The following is a 17,705-nucleotide window of genomic DNA, read 5'->3' as shown; positions in this document are numbered from 1 at the left end:
AATCCTGGAATGCCTGTCACCGAACAAGGCCAAGCTTCCATCTAGAAGGGTCTGCCTGGAGCCTGCGTCAGGTGCTGCACCTGGGCTGCCAGGCCCCACCGCCTCTCCACTCCGCAGCGAGCCAGTGTGGAGCGGTGCGAAGAGCGTGAGCCTTAGAGACCGTTTCTAGCAACTTTCCTTACTAGCTCCTCGACTTCACTTCTCGTCGTCGGCATTCAGTACACGTTAGCTATTATCATTAACATTTCTTAGTGACCAAACGTCACCAGCAGGAAGGCACTATTATCTCCTCACTGCCCCACACTGTGCGTCCACAGATGAGCTTCATCTTCATCACCTGGAAGTTTATTAGAAATGCAGAGTCTCAGGCCTCACCCCCACTCAGGCCCCTGAATCAGATTCTGCACTTCAGCAAGATCCCCAGGACGTTCCCCCACACGGTCAGGCCTTAGAGGCCCTGCAGTCTAGTTAGTCCATGCCTCCTGCCTCCCGGAAAGGGCCAGCCACCCACTCTGCTTTATTCCGAAGAGCAATGTCTCCTAACGTTGTCCTTGTGATGATCATGCTTCCTACAGCCCCAAACTAGACCCGTGGTCACATCAGTATGGATTTTCTTGCTGGGAGCAAGGGGACAGACTCCCTGACATTGAATTTTATCATCATCACATTTCATAACTATTTTGCTTTCTTCTTCCTGAAAAGGGTGGAGCATTATTTTTAAAAAGCCCACCTCTCCAGTCTAGTCATGGGTAAGGCTGCGTGGTGGCTTTTCATGAGCTTTTCCGCCAAAAGGTTTCTTTTAGGGGAAAAAAAAAGATTTCCTACAGCTACCCCAGAGGAACCTGCTCCCTTCCCGCCTTGCTTCTCGGGGTCCTGCACTGCACTGATGGAGCTCGTCCATGTGCCAGCCTGCCCCCGCCCCTTCGGTGACCGTCCCGGGCGCTGCCCATTAAAGGCTTGTTTCTTCCCACTGCTCATGGAGGACACCGGGCCATCTGCAACGGCGGTTTTTGAACACGCCCCGCCACGCATACTTGCCAGAGAGCAGCAACTCTTCACCGGGACCCACTGAATTAGAGGCAGAGCAGCTGCTGCTCCCAAAGCCCGGGGTCCCGGGTCAGGGGCCTCTGGTTACCCCCGTGGCACCACGGGGATCCTGTTTAGAAACGACAGCGCCGCCTGGGTTGTGAGCTACAGCGCTAGATGTTAACGCAAAGAGACCGCACGTTTATGTTGGTAATAATTTTCTATTTTCCAGTTTTCTATCCCCCAAAATGTCCAGCAGGAGCGGTCTTCATCAGCCTTGGCCTCCTTGCCCAAGAGTTGTACAAGTACGTGGGCTGCGTGGGATTGCTCTGAGGCCACTGGAATCAAGGGAGCGGTGGGTTCTGGAGTTAGTGAGCTGCTTAGCTGGATTGGGTCATTTGCAACTAACAGAAACCCAACTCAAACCGGCTCAGGTGAGCTCAGCAACTGCGAAGAGTGCTGGGGCGCTCATAGGTAGAAGGCAGGGTTGCAGATCCAGGGTGTTAGTGACTCTAAGTGACTTCAGTGCTTCCAGAATTTCTTCTTTGTTCCACACGCATGCTGGCTGCAAGTAGCTCATGCCTCATTTTTTTTCTACTATGTCCCCAAGGAGCCAGCCAACTACTAGCCTGTTTTTGTACACCTTCAGCTCCACACATGGCAAGCTAAAAATGGCTTTAAATTTTTTAAAGGGTTGTAAAACAGCAAACAAACAAAGAATGCTATGAGACAGGACCCAATGTGGACTGTGAACCCGAAAATATTTACTAGGCGTCCCTTTACAGAAAAAATTTCCTGACTCCTGACAGGAAAGCGACCTGCTCTCACCCCCTCCACCGATTCTAGCAGAAATGTCCCCAGGAAATGTGCGCATCCTTGAGGCAGGCAAGGTGGCAAGGGACATCGGGGGACTCTAACTGACCAGGCTTGAGTCCTGTGACCCCTGGGTACTTGAAGGCAGGACAGGAGATCCCCCAAGAAAAAGCTGGCTGCAGTTCCCCAAAGAAAAGCAAAAAATTGGCTAAGCAAAACAACAGATACCCCGTAGGAAACAGATGGCACTCTCGAAAGATGGCTATTTCTGAAGGTGGGGACGGTGGTGAGGGATGGAGAAGGCTGGGACTCACAACAGGGGAAACAGAGCCCTGAAGGGCTAGGGAAGGAACCAGCAACTAGATCTACGGGAGTGGCGTCTGTGACATTGGTCACAGGGCTGAGGAAGCAGGGAGAACACAGCAATGGCCCACACTGGAGCCCGACCTGACGTGACAGGGAGGAAGTTCACACTGTCCTGCCCTCCAGGCTGCCGCCCGTGCCTCCCAATGGCCAAACCCAACCAGGACCAGAGGCCATGTCCTAGTTCAGCCTCCCCGGCACAGAGCGTGGTGCAGAAGACTGGGTCGGAAGGAGCAAATGGAGAAAATGCAGACACAAAGTGCACGCAGAGAACAAATTTGTACTCTGATTCCTCTCGGGGCTGGCCTCACGGGCTCACTACCTGTGTGGTCATAGAGGCCTGGGCGTGGAAGGACCCACGCTTGGTCCCATGCTCTGCTGTCGCTGTCTTGAAATTCTTAATAATGTTTGAAGAAAGGACGCGTGGGTGGCTTGGTCGTTAAGTGTCTGCCTTTGGCTCAGGTCATGATCCCAGGGTCCTGGGATCGAGCCCTGTGTTGAGCTCTCTGCTCAGCAGGGAGTCTGCTTCTCCCTCTGCCCCTCCCCCCTACTCATGCTCCCTGTCTCTCTCAAATAAATTCAAAAATCTTTAAAAAAAAAAAAGAAAGAGGGCGCCTGGGTGGCTCAGTCGTTAAGCGTCTGCCTTCAGCTCGGGTCATGATCCCAGGGTCCTGGGATCAAGCCACGCATCGATCCCTGCAGAGCAGGGAGCCTGCTTCTCCCTCTCCCACTCCCCCTGCTTGTGTTCCCTCTCTTGCTGTCTCTCTCTCTGTCAAATAAATAAATAATTAAAAAATATATATAATGTTCAAACAAGGGGCCCTGCACTTTCTTTTTTGCCCTTTGCTCCACCAATCTCATAGCCTTGACTCTATTCTTAGGACTGCGTGATTCAACCAGCCAGTCACTTTATCTCTTCTGACTTTCCAGTTTCCTGATCTATAAAATGATCTTAACAACATTTTCCTCTCAGGGTTGAAGAGCAAATGAGATTTGTATGTAAAGGGCCTGCTTGAGAGAGTGAGCCGTCAACAAAGACAATTTCTTTCCTTCCCCCAAAGTGCTCTTTCTCCCGTTTTCCTCAGGGATGGACTTTGGCAGCTTTAGGCGGGCAAGTGAGGAAAAAGCGTGCTCTAAAATGCAAGAAACAAGTCCGGATAACCCAGCTAGAAAGAGCACCGGCCTTATTTCAGGCCGTAAGCTCATCAGAAGGGAAGGAGTGACAGAGGAAGAGAGGGCTCATTGGTGGTTTTAGCTACTAGTCATTCAGAGATAGTTAGGAAAAAAAAAAACCAACCAAACAAACAAAAAAACCCTTAAAAATCCCCTAGTTCCCTTGCTTGATTTTGAGGAAGCTGAAGGTCATAAATATCAAAAAAACTTGCCCAAGGTCACAGACTTAGTGCATAGCAGAGCTGGACCTCAACACAGGACATCTAGGGCCTGGTTCAGTGAGCTCTAGACTGACTCCTGTTAAATTAATTAAACAAGGACACCATTAGTCTGTGAGGGTCTAATGCCATGGCGGCCTACATAAGCAAACCAAAAATCCAAGCCTGTAAATGCCTCAAGGTTACAAAATCAAAACGCTAAGGACAACCAATCACAAACAGGCAACTAGGCTTTAAGCTACAACCAATCAATAATTTCCTGTTTTTTGCTTCTGGCCACATTTTCTAGATAAGTCTTTCCCCTGGCTCCCGATGGCAGAGAGCTCCTGACCACTTCGGGTTTTGCATTGCCCCATTCAAATAGAGAAATGTTCGAATAAAATCATAAAGCATTTAATATGCCTCGGTTTATTTTTTTTATACAGGTTTTTTTTTTTAAGATTTTTACTTATTTATTGGAGAGAGAGAGAGAGAGGAGGAGAGCGCGTGAGAGACAGACCCACAAGCACGGGGGGGAGGGGTAGAAGGAGAAGCAGACTCCCCGATGAGCAGGAAGCCCTATGTGGGACTCCATCCCAGGACCCTGGGATCATGGTCTGAGGTGAAGGCAGATGCTTAACCGACTGAGCCACGCAGGCGCCCTCAGTTTATCTTTTAACACAACATACACTCGCACCAGACACTGGACATGGTTTGACTTAAATAGAAGGCTTGGGAATTATTACCAAATTTGTTGTGGTCCAAATAGTCCTTTACAATATGCCTTTTCTCCTTCCTCCACCCCTGAAATCTCCTCCCTCTTTCTTCCTCTGCACTTCCAATTTAAAGAAACTCAGGTATTGTGTTTTGTGTTTTTTTTCCCCCCTTAGGGACACATAATAGCATCATGGGTGTCACAGGCCTCCAAGTGAAGGGCCTCAGGACTGAGGAAGCCCACGGCAGGACGCCCTGAACACACCACAGCGCTTAATGGAATCTGGATGAAAATTTCATTTTCTGCACATAATGACTGGGTTTTAAAATATTCAATGTTTTGTGAGTCTCATTAAGGTGAAATAATTCTGTGCTAACTTGAGTCATAGATTTTCTACCTGCTTCTATTTCCTAAAGGCTTTTTACAATTCTCGTCAGAGTATTCTTTTTTTTTTTCTTTTAATACAGAATTGTCTCATATCCCACAGAAAGCTTTAATCTGGTGAGGACAGTCTGTTTCTCCTGGCAACATCAAGGATACTAGATGAACAGGGTCAGCTGGGAAGTTTGAAGAGAAGCCTTGGTAACCTGTTAAACAAAGCTGGGAATTCTCTGAAGAATGTTGAGCAAAGATACTACAGTTTGAAGTGAATAGGAAGGGTTTTGTTCGCAGGCTCTGCCTTGCTGTTGAATTTAAAGAGTGTTCAGGCCCAGAAAAGATCATCAATGTCTTACTTGGAAATTAAACACATACACAAAAGGCTTCTTTACTGCCCATGTTGAGTTTTGCTTAACTGTAGAAAAGTTCATCAAGCCTGAAAATATGTATCTTTGCCTTTGATCCAAAGCAAGTGCAACAGAGGAACAAAGATATACCTTCTGTCTTTGGGAGAATGAATTGTCAAGGATTTTGCTTCAGAAAGATCAACAAAATACCCACATTTTCTGCAGAGTTAGATCTCCCAGTTTGGGCTATCCATTGCAAGTCGGGTCCTGTGTCTCCTTCGCGCTCGCCTTTATCCCTGGTCCATGTTTGTGACCTCAGGCGAGGCACTTAAGCTCTTTGTACCTTTATTCCTCCATTTGAAAATCAGGGATAATACTTGCTGCCTACTTAACCTCAAAGGGATATGCGAGGATTAGCCAGTTAAAGTTTGTCAAATGCTTGGAAATCAATGGAGGGAAAAATCTATATGCGTATAAAGTATTATTATCGTTCCCCTCTGTCTACCTTTTCTCTCTCTCCCTTTTGCTATCCTAGGAGACTTAGTGAGCATTACTTTAGGTCTTATTTTTGGTTGCTATTGTACAAAATAACCATCTCCTATTATTAAATGATTTGCTTGAAATAGGTCCTTTCTAAACCATCGAGGGAAGGTTTCCAAACCAAAGCATCCTAGACTGACTATCAAAAGGTCACACCTGGCAAGGTTTCCTTTGAGTTTATCTTTAGAATCCCATAGAGAGGAAAAATTTTAAGGCAAAATAGTATAATTTGGAAAAATTTGTCAATTAGTGATTCAAAGCTAGTGAAGAATAAAAACAAAGTCAATCTAGAGCCCTTGTTACAATCCTTAAAGAAATTCACCCTTTGACCAAAACAATAACAATACTTTATAGGTCACAAATATTGCCCCTCTGATTCTTACAACCACCTGTAAGATGAGTATAACACAATTTGGTCATACTAGACTCATTTTAGTTTCAAAAAATTGAGATGCAGAGAGCTTAAGTGATTTTTCCCAAAGTAGTTAGCAATGAGTGGCAATGCTAGGACTAGACTCTAAATTTCTGGATCTTTTGGTTCCAAGGGCAGTAGATTGTCCCACTACATCCTTTGATTGTGGCTCAAACGATGTTAAAGTCCAAATATTGTTGCTCTGATATTCCAATATGTGTGGGGTTTTTTTTTCCCACACCGGCTGACAACTCCATTCTGACACCGTCTCCCTGGAGATAGCATCAGATCTCTACAACGTAAGCGTTCAGTCCTACAAGTCTGCCCCTTCACTTCAGATGCCAGGGGCAAGTCCGCTTCTGACAACCTGCTATAGCTCGGAGGTTCCCAAAAACTCCTCCTTTGGTTTGATTAATATACTAGAGCAGCTCACAGAAGTCAGAGAAACACTTTACTGACCACATTGCCAGTTCATAATAAAAGGACATAGTAGCTCAGGAGCTGCCAGGTGGGAGACTTGTATAGGGAAAGGTAGTGGGAAGGGGCAGAGAGCTTCCGTGCCCCTGCCACGCACGCCCCTCTCCCTGCATCTCCCTGTGTTTGCCAACCAGGAAGCTTTCTGATCCTGTCCTTTGGGGGTTTTATGGAGGCTTCAGTACATAGATACGATTGATTAAATCTTTGGCCTTTGGTGATTGAACTCAATCTCAGCCCTTCTCCCCCTCCCTGTAGCTGTAATCACCTCTAATCACCTGGTTGGTTCCCCTGGCAACCAGCCCTCATCCTTTGGTTACTTAGGGCCTTCCTAAAAGTCACCTCATTAACAAAAGACATCTTTACTGATGTCATCACTTAGGAAATTCCAAGGGTTCTAGGAGTGCTGTTCCAGGAACAGTGGACAATAACCAAACATACATTTCCTATTATAAATTACAGTATCACAGGTATCCTTTACTTTCACAGACCATTTGAACTTGTGCAACATATCTAATCTGATGAAGAACCTGCGGACAGGCTGGAAGAGAATGCCCTTTCCCAGACCACTTCCTCTGTGCTGTGGGATCACATGATGCCAAGAGCTCACTCGCTCATTCTACCCATGCTGTTGCTCTGCCATGTCAGGTGTGGAGGAAGCAACCAGCCTATCAGGAATAAGTGGTAGGCCCTAACGCAGAGATGGAAAATAGCTATCGTTGTTAAAAAATAAAATTCAACTAAGTAAATCTTAAAGATCTTATTAGCTTTATTCAACAAGTCATGAGTCAGGCAGCATCCAATATACCAGACAGAAAGGAGCTCCGTGGAGATGTATAAAATGAAAGATTTTTAGAGGCAGAAGGGAGCAAGATCAAAGAAGTTATACTAGGCAAAAAAAAGGATTGGTTATTGTGAAGTTACTTTCTTTAGAAGATGACAGGGGTCTATCAAGCATTTTACTTAACTAGTGCTCATCAGGCAATTGCTGATTGACTGGTTTAAGATTCCATTTTTGGGAGAGCTGAAACTATAATTAAGTCTCAGTTTGGACACATGGAGCTTAGCATAAGCAACTCCATTTTGGGCCTGTTGTTTTGTTTTTAATATCATCTTGTGGGATAACGAATGTTGTCTTATGCTGACCAGATCCCTCTTTCAGAACCAAGGTCATCATTCCCCCAGATTCTGGGGAACTCTTGGCTAAGTTCCTCTCCAATAACTTGCAGCAGTCCAAGAGAATTGCCCCCACCAAGGTCACCCTCTCTTCCTTGTGGCCAGATGTTTAAGTTGGCGGGGTGGTGGTGGGGGGCATCGTTTGTGAAGGTACACTACCCCTGCCTCAGGGCAGGACAACGTCAAAGGACTGTCTGATATTCCAGAACTCCTCTTAAACTTGGTTGGGGCCTTTGTTGTAATTTCATGACAATTCAATTTCTTCCTCGTCCCAGCCCTTTTCCTCTCTCACCTCTTAAAGGTTATTGTTCCTGAGAGCACTCTCTCAATAAACCTCCTGCACACAATTCTAAGAATTTCAGAACCTGTTTCCTAGGGAACCTGACCTGCCACAGATGGTACCAGAAGGGGCTCAAGAAAGCAGATTTCAGCCAGCTGGCAATGATGACTCCCTAACTGGTGGGAGATGAAGCATTAATAGCCCTTATCATGTACTTTTATGATCATTAAAACTTTCATTAAAACTTTCACCAGTGGTGAATTGGGATGGGATACTGATGGAAGCCAATTGTACCAGCAAGTACAATATTTCTGGCATTTGAGAGTTTTGTGGTAAGTAGTAATTATAAGGACTTTGGAACTGGCCCCTATTGCTAGGGACCATCCGTGCATTAGAGGATGTCAATGAAAGGCTGAAGGCAACTAACCACCAATATAAGCAAAGTGTGAACTCTAGAGGGCCTCCTTGGCAACATTTAAAGAGATTCTCATCTTCAGCATGACAGCAGGGCCAAGATTTAAGTATGAGAGTAGTGGAGTTCCATGGAGTTTGAAATTTCACCTTGGCAAGTCTCCTACACTAAGCTCATGGCCCTGTTTGGGAGGGAGGGGTACCCTGAGATTCAGGATTAAGACTCTAAACCCTCAGATTCCACTGGACTATCTGGGCCTAGAAGAAAAGGGGAGGTATTCTTTTATATCAAAGGCTCAGTCTTCCTTCTTAGTTGAAGATGATGCAGAAGACTCTACCTTGCAAGGTAACATGCACCCCTCATAATCTACCCTGTCTCCTCTTATAATCACCAGAAGAATAGTTTAAGGTCAAGTCACAATGTAACCCAAATGGGGAAGTTCTGGGATCACAAATTGAGGAAAGGGATTATATATCTAAGGAGCTGAAGGATCTAGCCAACATTTACTGGCAAGGGACAGCAGAATGAATGGACTGGATTCTTGGGGGAGCTGGATTAAAGGGGATGGAATGTAAAGTTGGATGAAGACAAGTTTATAGATACTGGAGCACTTGCCCTTGATGCAGGATTTAAGATCCTAGTAAGAACCTCTGGAGACATGCCAACACTGCTGTGGCCAATGATGGAGGAAGGGATGGAAAGGCTGAGGGAGAATGGGCATATTGGCATGGCTATATCATGCAATGTCAGAAAACCCATTAGCTTATTGTGTTCTGTGAGAGACTTCAGAGGACCTTCCATTTACCAAAGAAAATGGGATTCTCTGGGGACACCAGCATTGTCATTACCTTTGTGGTGGCTGACCTTTATAGACCAGGACTGATTTTGGAGGAGTCTATTGCAGAACTGGCTCTCAGATAGCAAAATGCTGATAGATTCCTGAAAAAAATAGAGTCCAGTTGGTAACACTTAACTATCAAAAGTAAAGTGAGCTCAATTATTGTAAAGAGTGGCAAGGTTGGGGCAAGGAGGCATGACTCATATAGTGCTATGGAGATTGTTAATGGAATACAGCATTTCCAGGGTCAAGACAGAATGATCAGGCAACAGTTATTTCTCAATCTATACAACAAAAAGAAACAAAGGCTAAGGGCTACTGCCCCAACAAAATGTCAAAATCCCTTCTAAGTTTCTGGATCTGATCTAGTTGTCAACCCAGAGCCCATCAACTGAAAGAAAGGCTGGGTCTCATGAAAATAAAAAGGACCCTGCAAGATCATGGCAAGTACTATTGTAATGATTCTCCCAGTCCTTCTCCAGAGGGATCTGCCATCACCTGCCTGGGAACACTGTACTCGAGGAAGGCGAATGAATACTTAAACATTTCAAGAATTGTGTGTTGACATGGATACCCGGTTCACAGTAGGCCAGCTGAGCATCAGGTCCATAAACTCTTGGTCATTCCTCCAGTCCCTGAATATACAACTGGAATAAGGAGCTGACAGAACATCTATATTAGTCCCTTAGTCTTTGGTATTTACCACACTCTCCCTGTTTAATTCACTAGTCTTGTACCTACAAAAACCTGATTGATCCTGCAGTAGTAAGACAGTGGACCACCACAATCAATCAAGTGGTAGCCCCAATTATAGCTGCTGTACCAAAAGTACATCTTTGCTGGAGCAGATTAGTATGGTTTCTAGTACATGGCATGTAGCCACTGATCCACATATAAGATAAACAATAGTATCTACTTAAGGTCTTACCCCAGGGCTAAATTAGCTCTCTCCCTCTCCCATAATATAGTGACGGGTCTGTTTGGGCATTTCAGAGAACCAGACATATGTCCTTTTTGTTGGTGACATCATGCTAATCAGGTCAAATAAGCATGAAGTGGCAAGTATTTTGGAGGCCTTGGTAAGACACATGAGCTGCAGAAGGTGGGAGATGTATTTAATGAAGATCCAGGGAGCTAGCACATCAATGACATTTTCATTGGTCTAGTGACTTGGGGCATGCCAAGACATCTTCCAGGTAAAGAACAAAACATTGCATATTGGCCTTTCTACTGCTGAGGAGGGAGCACAAAGCCTGGTAGACCTCTTTAGGTTCTGGTTGTAGTGCATGTTTGGTAGTAATGCTCTCACCAAATATTTATTGCTCTGTTCAAAACAGAGTGATAAACAGTAATTATTTTATTCATAGTTTCCATGAGGCAGGAATTGAGGAAGGTCTCAGGTGGGTGGATCTGACTTGGGTCTCCCATGTATTTGTAGTGAACAGTGGTTGGACTTAGAATCGTGGTTCGGGGGTGGCAGAGTGGGGGTAATGGAGGGGATAGTAAGAGGGAAGGGAGGGCTGGAATAGCTGGGACCTAGCAAACCTCTCTCTTTCTCCCTCTCTTCATATAGTCTCAGCATATTTCCAGTCTCTCCATGAAGACTAGGCTGGGCTTCCTCACAGCATAGTGGTTGGTTCCAAAAGCATTCTTCCAAAAGCAGAAGGCCAAGTAGAGGGGCACCCGGGTGGCTCAGCCAGTTAAGCGTCCAACTCTTGATTTCAGCTCAGGTCATGATCTCAGGTTCATGAGATCAAGCCGTGTCAGGCTCTGAGCTCAGTAGGGAGTCTGCTTGAGATTCTCCCTCTGCCCCCTCCCCCTGCTCATGCTCACTCTCTCTCACTCTCAAATAGATAAATAAATACATAAATAAATACATAAAATCTTTTAAAAAAAGAAAAGAAGGCCAAGTAGAAGTTGCATAATCTTTTCTAAGCAAGTCTCAAAAATCATGCATTATTTCTGCTGCTCCCTATTGGTTCGAGCTGTCACAAACTCCCACCAGGATTCAGGGCAGGGGACATAGACACCACCTCTTGATGGGAGGAGTGTCAAAGGATTTGGGGATCATGTTTTTAAGATGCCACACTGTGATAAATTGAAATTAGCATCAATTTTAGAGAAGCCTGGGCATGGGTGTTGGCTGTGCCGCTATCTACATGTGGATTATTTGTAATTGAAGTAGAGCTGACACACAATGTTGCATCTGTTTCAGGCGTAGTGACTCTGGATGTTATGCTATGCTCACCCGGGTGTCAGCACACAGTGCTATTACGGTACTGTTGCTTATATTCCCCATGCCGGATTTTTTTCTTTTTGCTTTAGTTTCTTCAACAGCAACATGGAGGATAGCAATTCTTTTTTAGTCAAATTCCATTGGATGCAAGGAATAGAGACTCACTCGTGTTACCGAGGGTTGCCAGGAAAAACCAAACCAAGGGTAGGAATGGCGGCTGCCCCAGAAATGGAAATGGAGGTCACTGAGTCCCACTCTAGTCCTCTTGTATTTATCTGACTTGGCTACTCTTTTCTTTTCAGTTTTTCCCTCCTCCTCCCTGCTTACCTTCTGCTCTCTCTGTCCTTTCCTTATCACTTCTCACGATTCCTAGTTTTTGCTCTCTTAGAACTTGGGCTAGCATCACACTCTTCTCTCTACATCAAGACATTTCGACATTAGCTCTTGCCACTGTCTTACTCTTTAGGAATTTACCGGTTCAAATTCCTAGGAGTGTGATAATTTTCTGGTCTCAGAGTGGATTATCTGTTTGGGTCACTTTTCTTGTTCTCTTAGCAACCACTCTTGTACAAAGAGACACTCAGCCCTTAACAATTTTACCCTGGAGGACAAGACAGTCAATCGTCAGTCATGGTTACATATTCATCAGCATAGTCCAGTACAGATGTTGACCTCCAAGATTGTGGTGTGGATCAATCAGCATAAGAAAAGTAAAAGAGAGTGTAAAATATACAGTTATTTAAGAAGATGTGATATTATGTTTTATTGTATTCTTTTAAAGATTTTATTTTTTAAGTAATCTCTACACCCAACATGGGGCTCGAACTCAAGGGAGTTGCACGCTCTAGCAACTGAGCCAGCCAGGCGCCCCTATTATGTTTTAGACATACATTCAAATGTATCCCCAGATTCATTAAGAATCAATACATCAAGTTAATATCCTAATTTTCTAGCAGATATATTTACAGATTAATGTTTTGTTTCCATAAATGATGCCTGCAAGTGTGCTTCCCCAACACCAGCTACGTGCTAGCTATGTCAGGATCTCTGAGTTGAAACAGCTTCTTTCAAGTTTCAAGAAGTTAGGTATGCAAATGAATGCCATGCTAATATATAGATTTTAGCATTGTATCTCCTTGGGTTCTCTTTAAAAGGGGGGAAACAGATATTATTCTTCGTTTGGTAATAAAGCATTGAAATGCATCTGTTTCTAACTGCATGTGGTGTCTGCTCAAATCTGTATTGGAAAATTACACTGTAAATGCTTTGTAGGCTTTTTTCCCACTCATTCTCAGTCTCACATAGTCTCTCACTTCTTAATCAATTCCTATTTTCTCAACATAGACTGTATTGCCACCAAGCTATCAAATAATATATATATATATAATATATATATATATTTTAGAACTCAGAATGAAAAGAAAAAACTTAGCCAAACAAACAAGTGTGGAACCTTCTGTACCTGCACCATCACACTAGGCCTGCATCCCTCTGCCAGTGGTGGCTGAAATTCAGATAGGCACCCAATCCGCTGATTGCAATTCTTTAATTCAAGATTTTAAAAAAAATCTAAAATGAATTTCCTTTCCCTTGTCTTCAGGAAAGCCCGCAAATACCAAATCCAATTATGAGAGAGATTTAATTTCCCTTTTGGTATATGACACAGCACAACAATGATCTGTGGATGTTTAAAGAAAGTCATAAAGAAGAATTCTCCTGGTTCACACCAGATAAAGTCCCCATGAAATGATGCCTCGGTTGGCGTCATCTGCTGACATTCATGCATGATTCAGCACCTCTAGACAACAATTTGAGGGAATCTGTTTTTCCAGTACAAGCCAGACTCTGTCTTTTTGCTAGAAACGGAAAGGATCAGAATTCCCAGCTTTTAAGGCTGGCTGCCTCCCGTGACACCCAGCACCCAGAAGCAATCCAGAGACTCTTCTGGGTGTTTCTCTGCGCGCTGCTCCGTAGCATCCCAGCAATGGGGCATCCAGGCGATTGACGGATTTCTCACTTGTCCTCTGGCTGCATCTGCATCTGCTGAGACAGCCTCTGTGTTTATATGCGTGATTAGGCTGAGAATTCTTGGGTCAACCACCCACAGATTGTATCAAAAATGATCAGTCTTACTTGACTGTCTTAACATTTTGGCTATTTTAGTTGTTAAGGCAACCAGATCTGATGAAGTATTCACTCATCAATTTGATGTTCGACAATCATCTGTCATGGTTCTGAAGTTGGAGGGGGAAAAAAGAATAATAAAAATCAACTGTCAAAACAGTTAATCCGAAACAGTCAAATCTGATCATGGTTTTCTTCTTGACACCAGAGAGCATTGCTTCTCCTTTCCTTCCCACCACCCCCCTCACCTCCCCTTCTTCTCCTGAGATCTGTCCCTCCCACAAACAGTTTCTTTCCTCCAGTTATGTTGATGAACAGCAGAGAAGGGAGATATTTTAGGTTCACAAAGGCTTACATTTTCCTAAAAGACTTCTGTTTCCTTTGTTTTGATGTTTGATGATTTTTTTTCTGTTGAATAGTCCTGAAAGGACAGATACATTGAATGTATGGAGAATGTTTATCTTAATGGAAAATTTAAGCAGCAATGTCCTTTGCTTTCCCTTTCAAGATGAATTTTCCTTTTCGGGGAGCACAGCTCCAAAGCCAGGGACAGGCAGCTGGCTTGCACAGTCCCTTCCTGTCCCTGAGCCTGCTCCAACCTTCTTGGAACAGAACAGCTCCAAGTCTGGCCCTGGTGTGGGATGTGGCTGGCTTTCCAAGTTGGGAAATGTGTTAGTAATTACTTTTTACTGCCGTCTTTATTTGAATTTCCAGACTTCTCCCCCCTTCTCTCAGCCTGTTTTTCTCCACCCAGCTTTCCACCTCATTCTGACTGCTAATTTAACCCTGGCTGCCTTCCTCCAGAAACATTTGACCTTGTGCAAGAACTTGGCATGAATTTCTCTCCTCCTACTTCCCCAGAAGGGAAGCGCTGGGCTAGGATAATTAGCATCAGCAGGCAGCTCTGCCCGACCACCAGCCTGTGTCCTCTGGGTTCCACCCCGTTCAACAGTAGCCCCCTTTTTCTGGGCAAAAGGGCAGTGGCCAGTAGTTGCCAGTTGCCAGGAGACCTTGTTTAACATTTTGCCTCAAGATGGTGTTACCAGGGATGTCGACTTAGCCAATTAGCTCCTTTAATGAAGCAACCTGTAGGGGAAAAAAAGCAGAAGCATGGAAACCTCTGTAGGTCACATATCCCTTCTTCAGATTTGAAAGAATTCTACTGGTTTTTCTTATCAAGAAAGGTTATTCTGTTTCAACTGATAATCTAGAAAGGTTTATATGGAAACTAAGATTGTTTAACCTGCTTAACTTTACAATCACTAAAGAAATGCCCAGTTCTTTCTGTTGGTAAGCTGATTACATACACTTTTATCTCCCTATTAATTAAGTCCCTAAGGACAAATACCGGGTATAGTTTCATAACTGAAATACCAGCATATATGTACTTGAAAACAATGCTACTTCGGTCCTTGAAAATGGTCCACAATTCCACATTCACTCATTCAGTCCCACCTTCCCTTATTACACTGAATGAGCAAGGTTTGTGATATATGTTTGTGAATGTATACTATTGGAGTTTATAGAATAGGACTATCTTTGTAAAATGACCCGGCTTATAGGGATTCAGTAGAGAGCTGCAGATCAGTTGGGTGAAGATGGTGGTAGAAATCATAGACAGGGACATTGACAATACTCAAAGTAGCACATTCTATACAACCTGGCCTATGAAGTGCAAGAGACATAGTACAAGATACATATATTTTGTACATATGTACAAAACACATGCAACAAAATTGTGGATACCCATCCTATCCCTCTGTTTACTGGCCAGGGGGAGGTAGCAATTGTATGCATGGGCCCAAGGGGTGAGACCTCTGCGTATTAGGAGATGCACATCCAGACATGGGATTTCTCCCTTTTGTTGCCACCTCTCAGATTAATGAGAACTGGCACTGTTTTCCAACAATGAGATTCTTCTTGCCCCCACTGAAGAGGACTAGTTCCTTAATTAAGCTTGGATTTTCAGTAATGAAGTACACTACATATGGCCAAAAAGAGGATGTGAAAGCAAAAGCATGCGGCTCTGGAGCTGAAGCCCTGGCTTGAGCTGTGGGCCTGCCAAAATATTTTTAATAAGGCAAAATCTTGACTGTTATACAAATATTCAAAGAACACATGGCAAAATTCATTTGCCCTATTAATGAGGGAAGCAGAAGGATTGCAAAACTGGTTCAAGAATTGGAAGGACTAAAACTGTATCTATAGATAGAAAGATAGATTGAAATGATCTTTGGAATTACATTTCATACTGGATATGGAAATCATTTGCACTTTCATGACAAAGATTCAGAAGTTAGGAGGGGCACCTGGCTGGCTCAGTCAATAGAGCATGTGACCCTTGACCTTAGGCTTGTGCGTTCAAGCCCCACATTGGACGTAGAGCTTACTACAAAACAAACAAACAAACAATTCACAAGTTAACCTGTAACTTCACAGAGTCTGGTAGTAATCAATAGCAAATAGCAAGTCAAACAAAGGTACATACTCCTAGAGAACTAATACTTTGTGGGCTCCACTTAGATAAAGCTCCAGTATGATATCAAAGGACACACAGGCATCTGTTTGCCTTATTTGCGGGATTGGGGTAATTCTTCCAAACAGGACTTAAGGTAAATTTTACCTCAGCTCTCTCAACTGCAATGTCTTTATTTAAAAATCAAGAATAAGAACACCTACCTTACAGGATTGCTGCAAGACTTAAATGAAATTATATATCTAAAGCACACCCCACAATACCTCCATAAATGATAATTCCCTTTAATCCATCTATTCTTTTTATTCCAAATTAACTGACATTTTGCCAATCAGATCTCTTTCAATTGGCCCTTCCATATATTATTACCAAAATAATGATAATTGATAGTTATAATGATGACCCTGAAATTCTTTATAGCCTTCTGTGTCATTACAGTTAAAAGTATGTGTTCAGCATAGTATTAAAGCTAAGTGCAATTTATTATGTTCTACTTTTTAAAAAGCTCATTATCCGTGAACCTTGACTCAGTTAAAACAAAATATCCAGTTAACCAAAACCATATTTTCCAGATCATTAAGCATAAAGGAAAATTCTAACTAGTATTTTTACCTGGAACACCAATTTGAATCCAGAAGTGCTTGTCTTAAGTGGTAGATTTGAACAAACGCCCTCTAAATTTTCTTCCAACTCAAAGATTTTATAATAAGTAGAAAAAGATACCTGAGAAAAAATAATATGCACAAGGGAGAAAGCCCATGATTTTAGTTCTCAGAAAAAATACAATTGTATACTAAATATAATAACTGTGGGGATGGTATTTTTATTTCTTTAAAAACATGTCATTAGGGACAATTTCAAATATATAGAAAATAATAAAACAGATACCCACCACCCAGATTTAACACATCTTACTGTTTGTCATGTCTCTTAGAGATTTTTTAAATAAAAAAAAAAAAAGGTAACAACTACATTCCTCTCTTCATCCTCCGATCTCTCCCTTTGCCCACCTCCTACCCCCCCAAAGATAATCCTATCCTGAAGTAGATCTATATCCTTATGGCAACACTGTACACCCATAACAGCATACAGCATTATTTTGTGAGAGTTTAGACTTTACTCAAGTGGTATCATATGTTATATGTCATTTTTCGGTTTCTCTTTTTTTTTTCCACTCAACATTGGGTTTTTAAACTTTATCTGTATAGATACATCGAGATCTACTTTACTTTGTATTCCAAAATGTAATTATCCTACAACTTGTTGAACTATTTCTTTACTGAATTATTATCTCCAATTTTTTGCTGGAATGACTGCAAAATCTATCTTGGTATATACAAAGAGTTTCCTCGATTATAAGGAACGTACACTTTCTACCTTAATAGATATTGCCAAATTGCCCTCCAAAGGGATTCTACTGATTTCTATGTCTACTAGCATGAATATTTTCCTACGATTATGGACATTTGAATTGCCTTTTCAAAGAAGTGACTGGTCATAAGCTGTGCCCATTTTTCTATTGGATTGTTTCTTTTTCATAATTGATTTGTAAGTGTGCGTGTGTGTGTGTGTAAAATCCTTTGATGGTTATATGCATTAAAAATATTTTCTTCTATTATAGGTTTGTATTTTTACTTAGTTTATATGATATATATTCTTTTAACTTGAATGTCGTCAATTTCTCTCTCTTGAGGGGCAGCATAGAGCAGTGCCTCTGGAGCCAGA

Source organism: Mirounga angustirostris, unplaced genomic scaffold (assembly GCF_029215605.1).
Source record: "Mirounga angustirostris isolate CCGP_5_RB_7025 unplaced genomic scaffold, mMirAng1.0.hap1 SCAF_1, whole genome shotgun sequence".
Lineage (NCBI taxonomy): Eukaryota > Metazoa > Chordata > Mammalia > Carnivora > Phocidae > Mirounga > Mirounga angustirostris.
Note: the sequence above shows the minus strand (reverse complement) of the source record.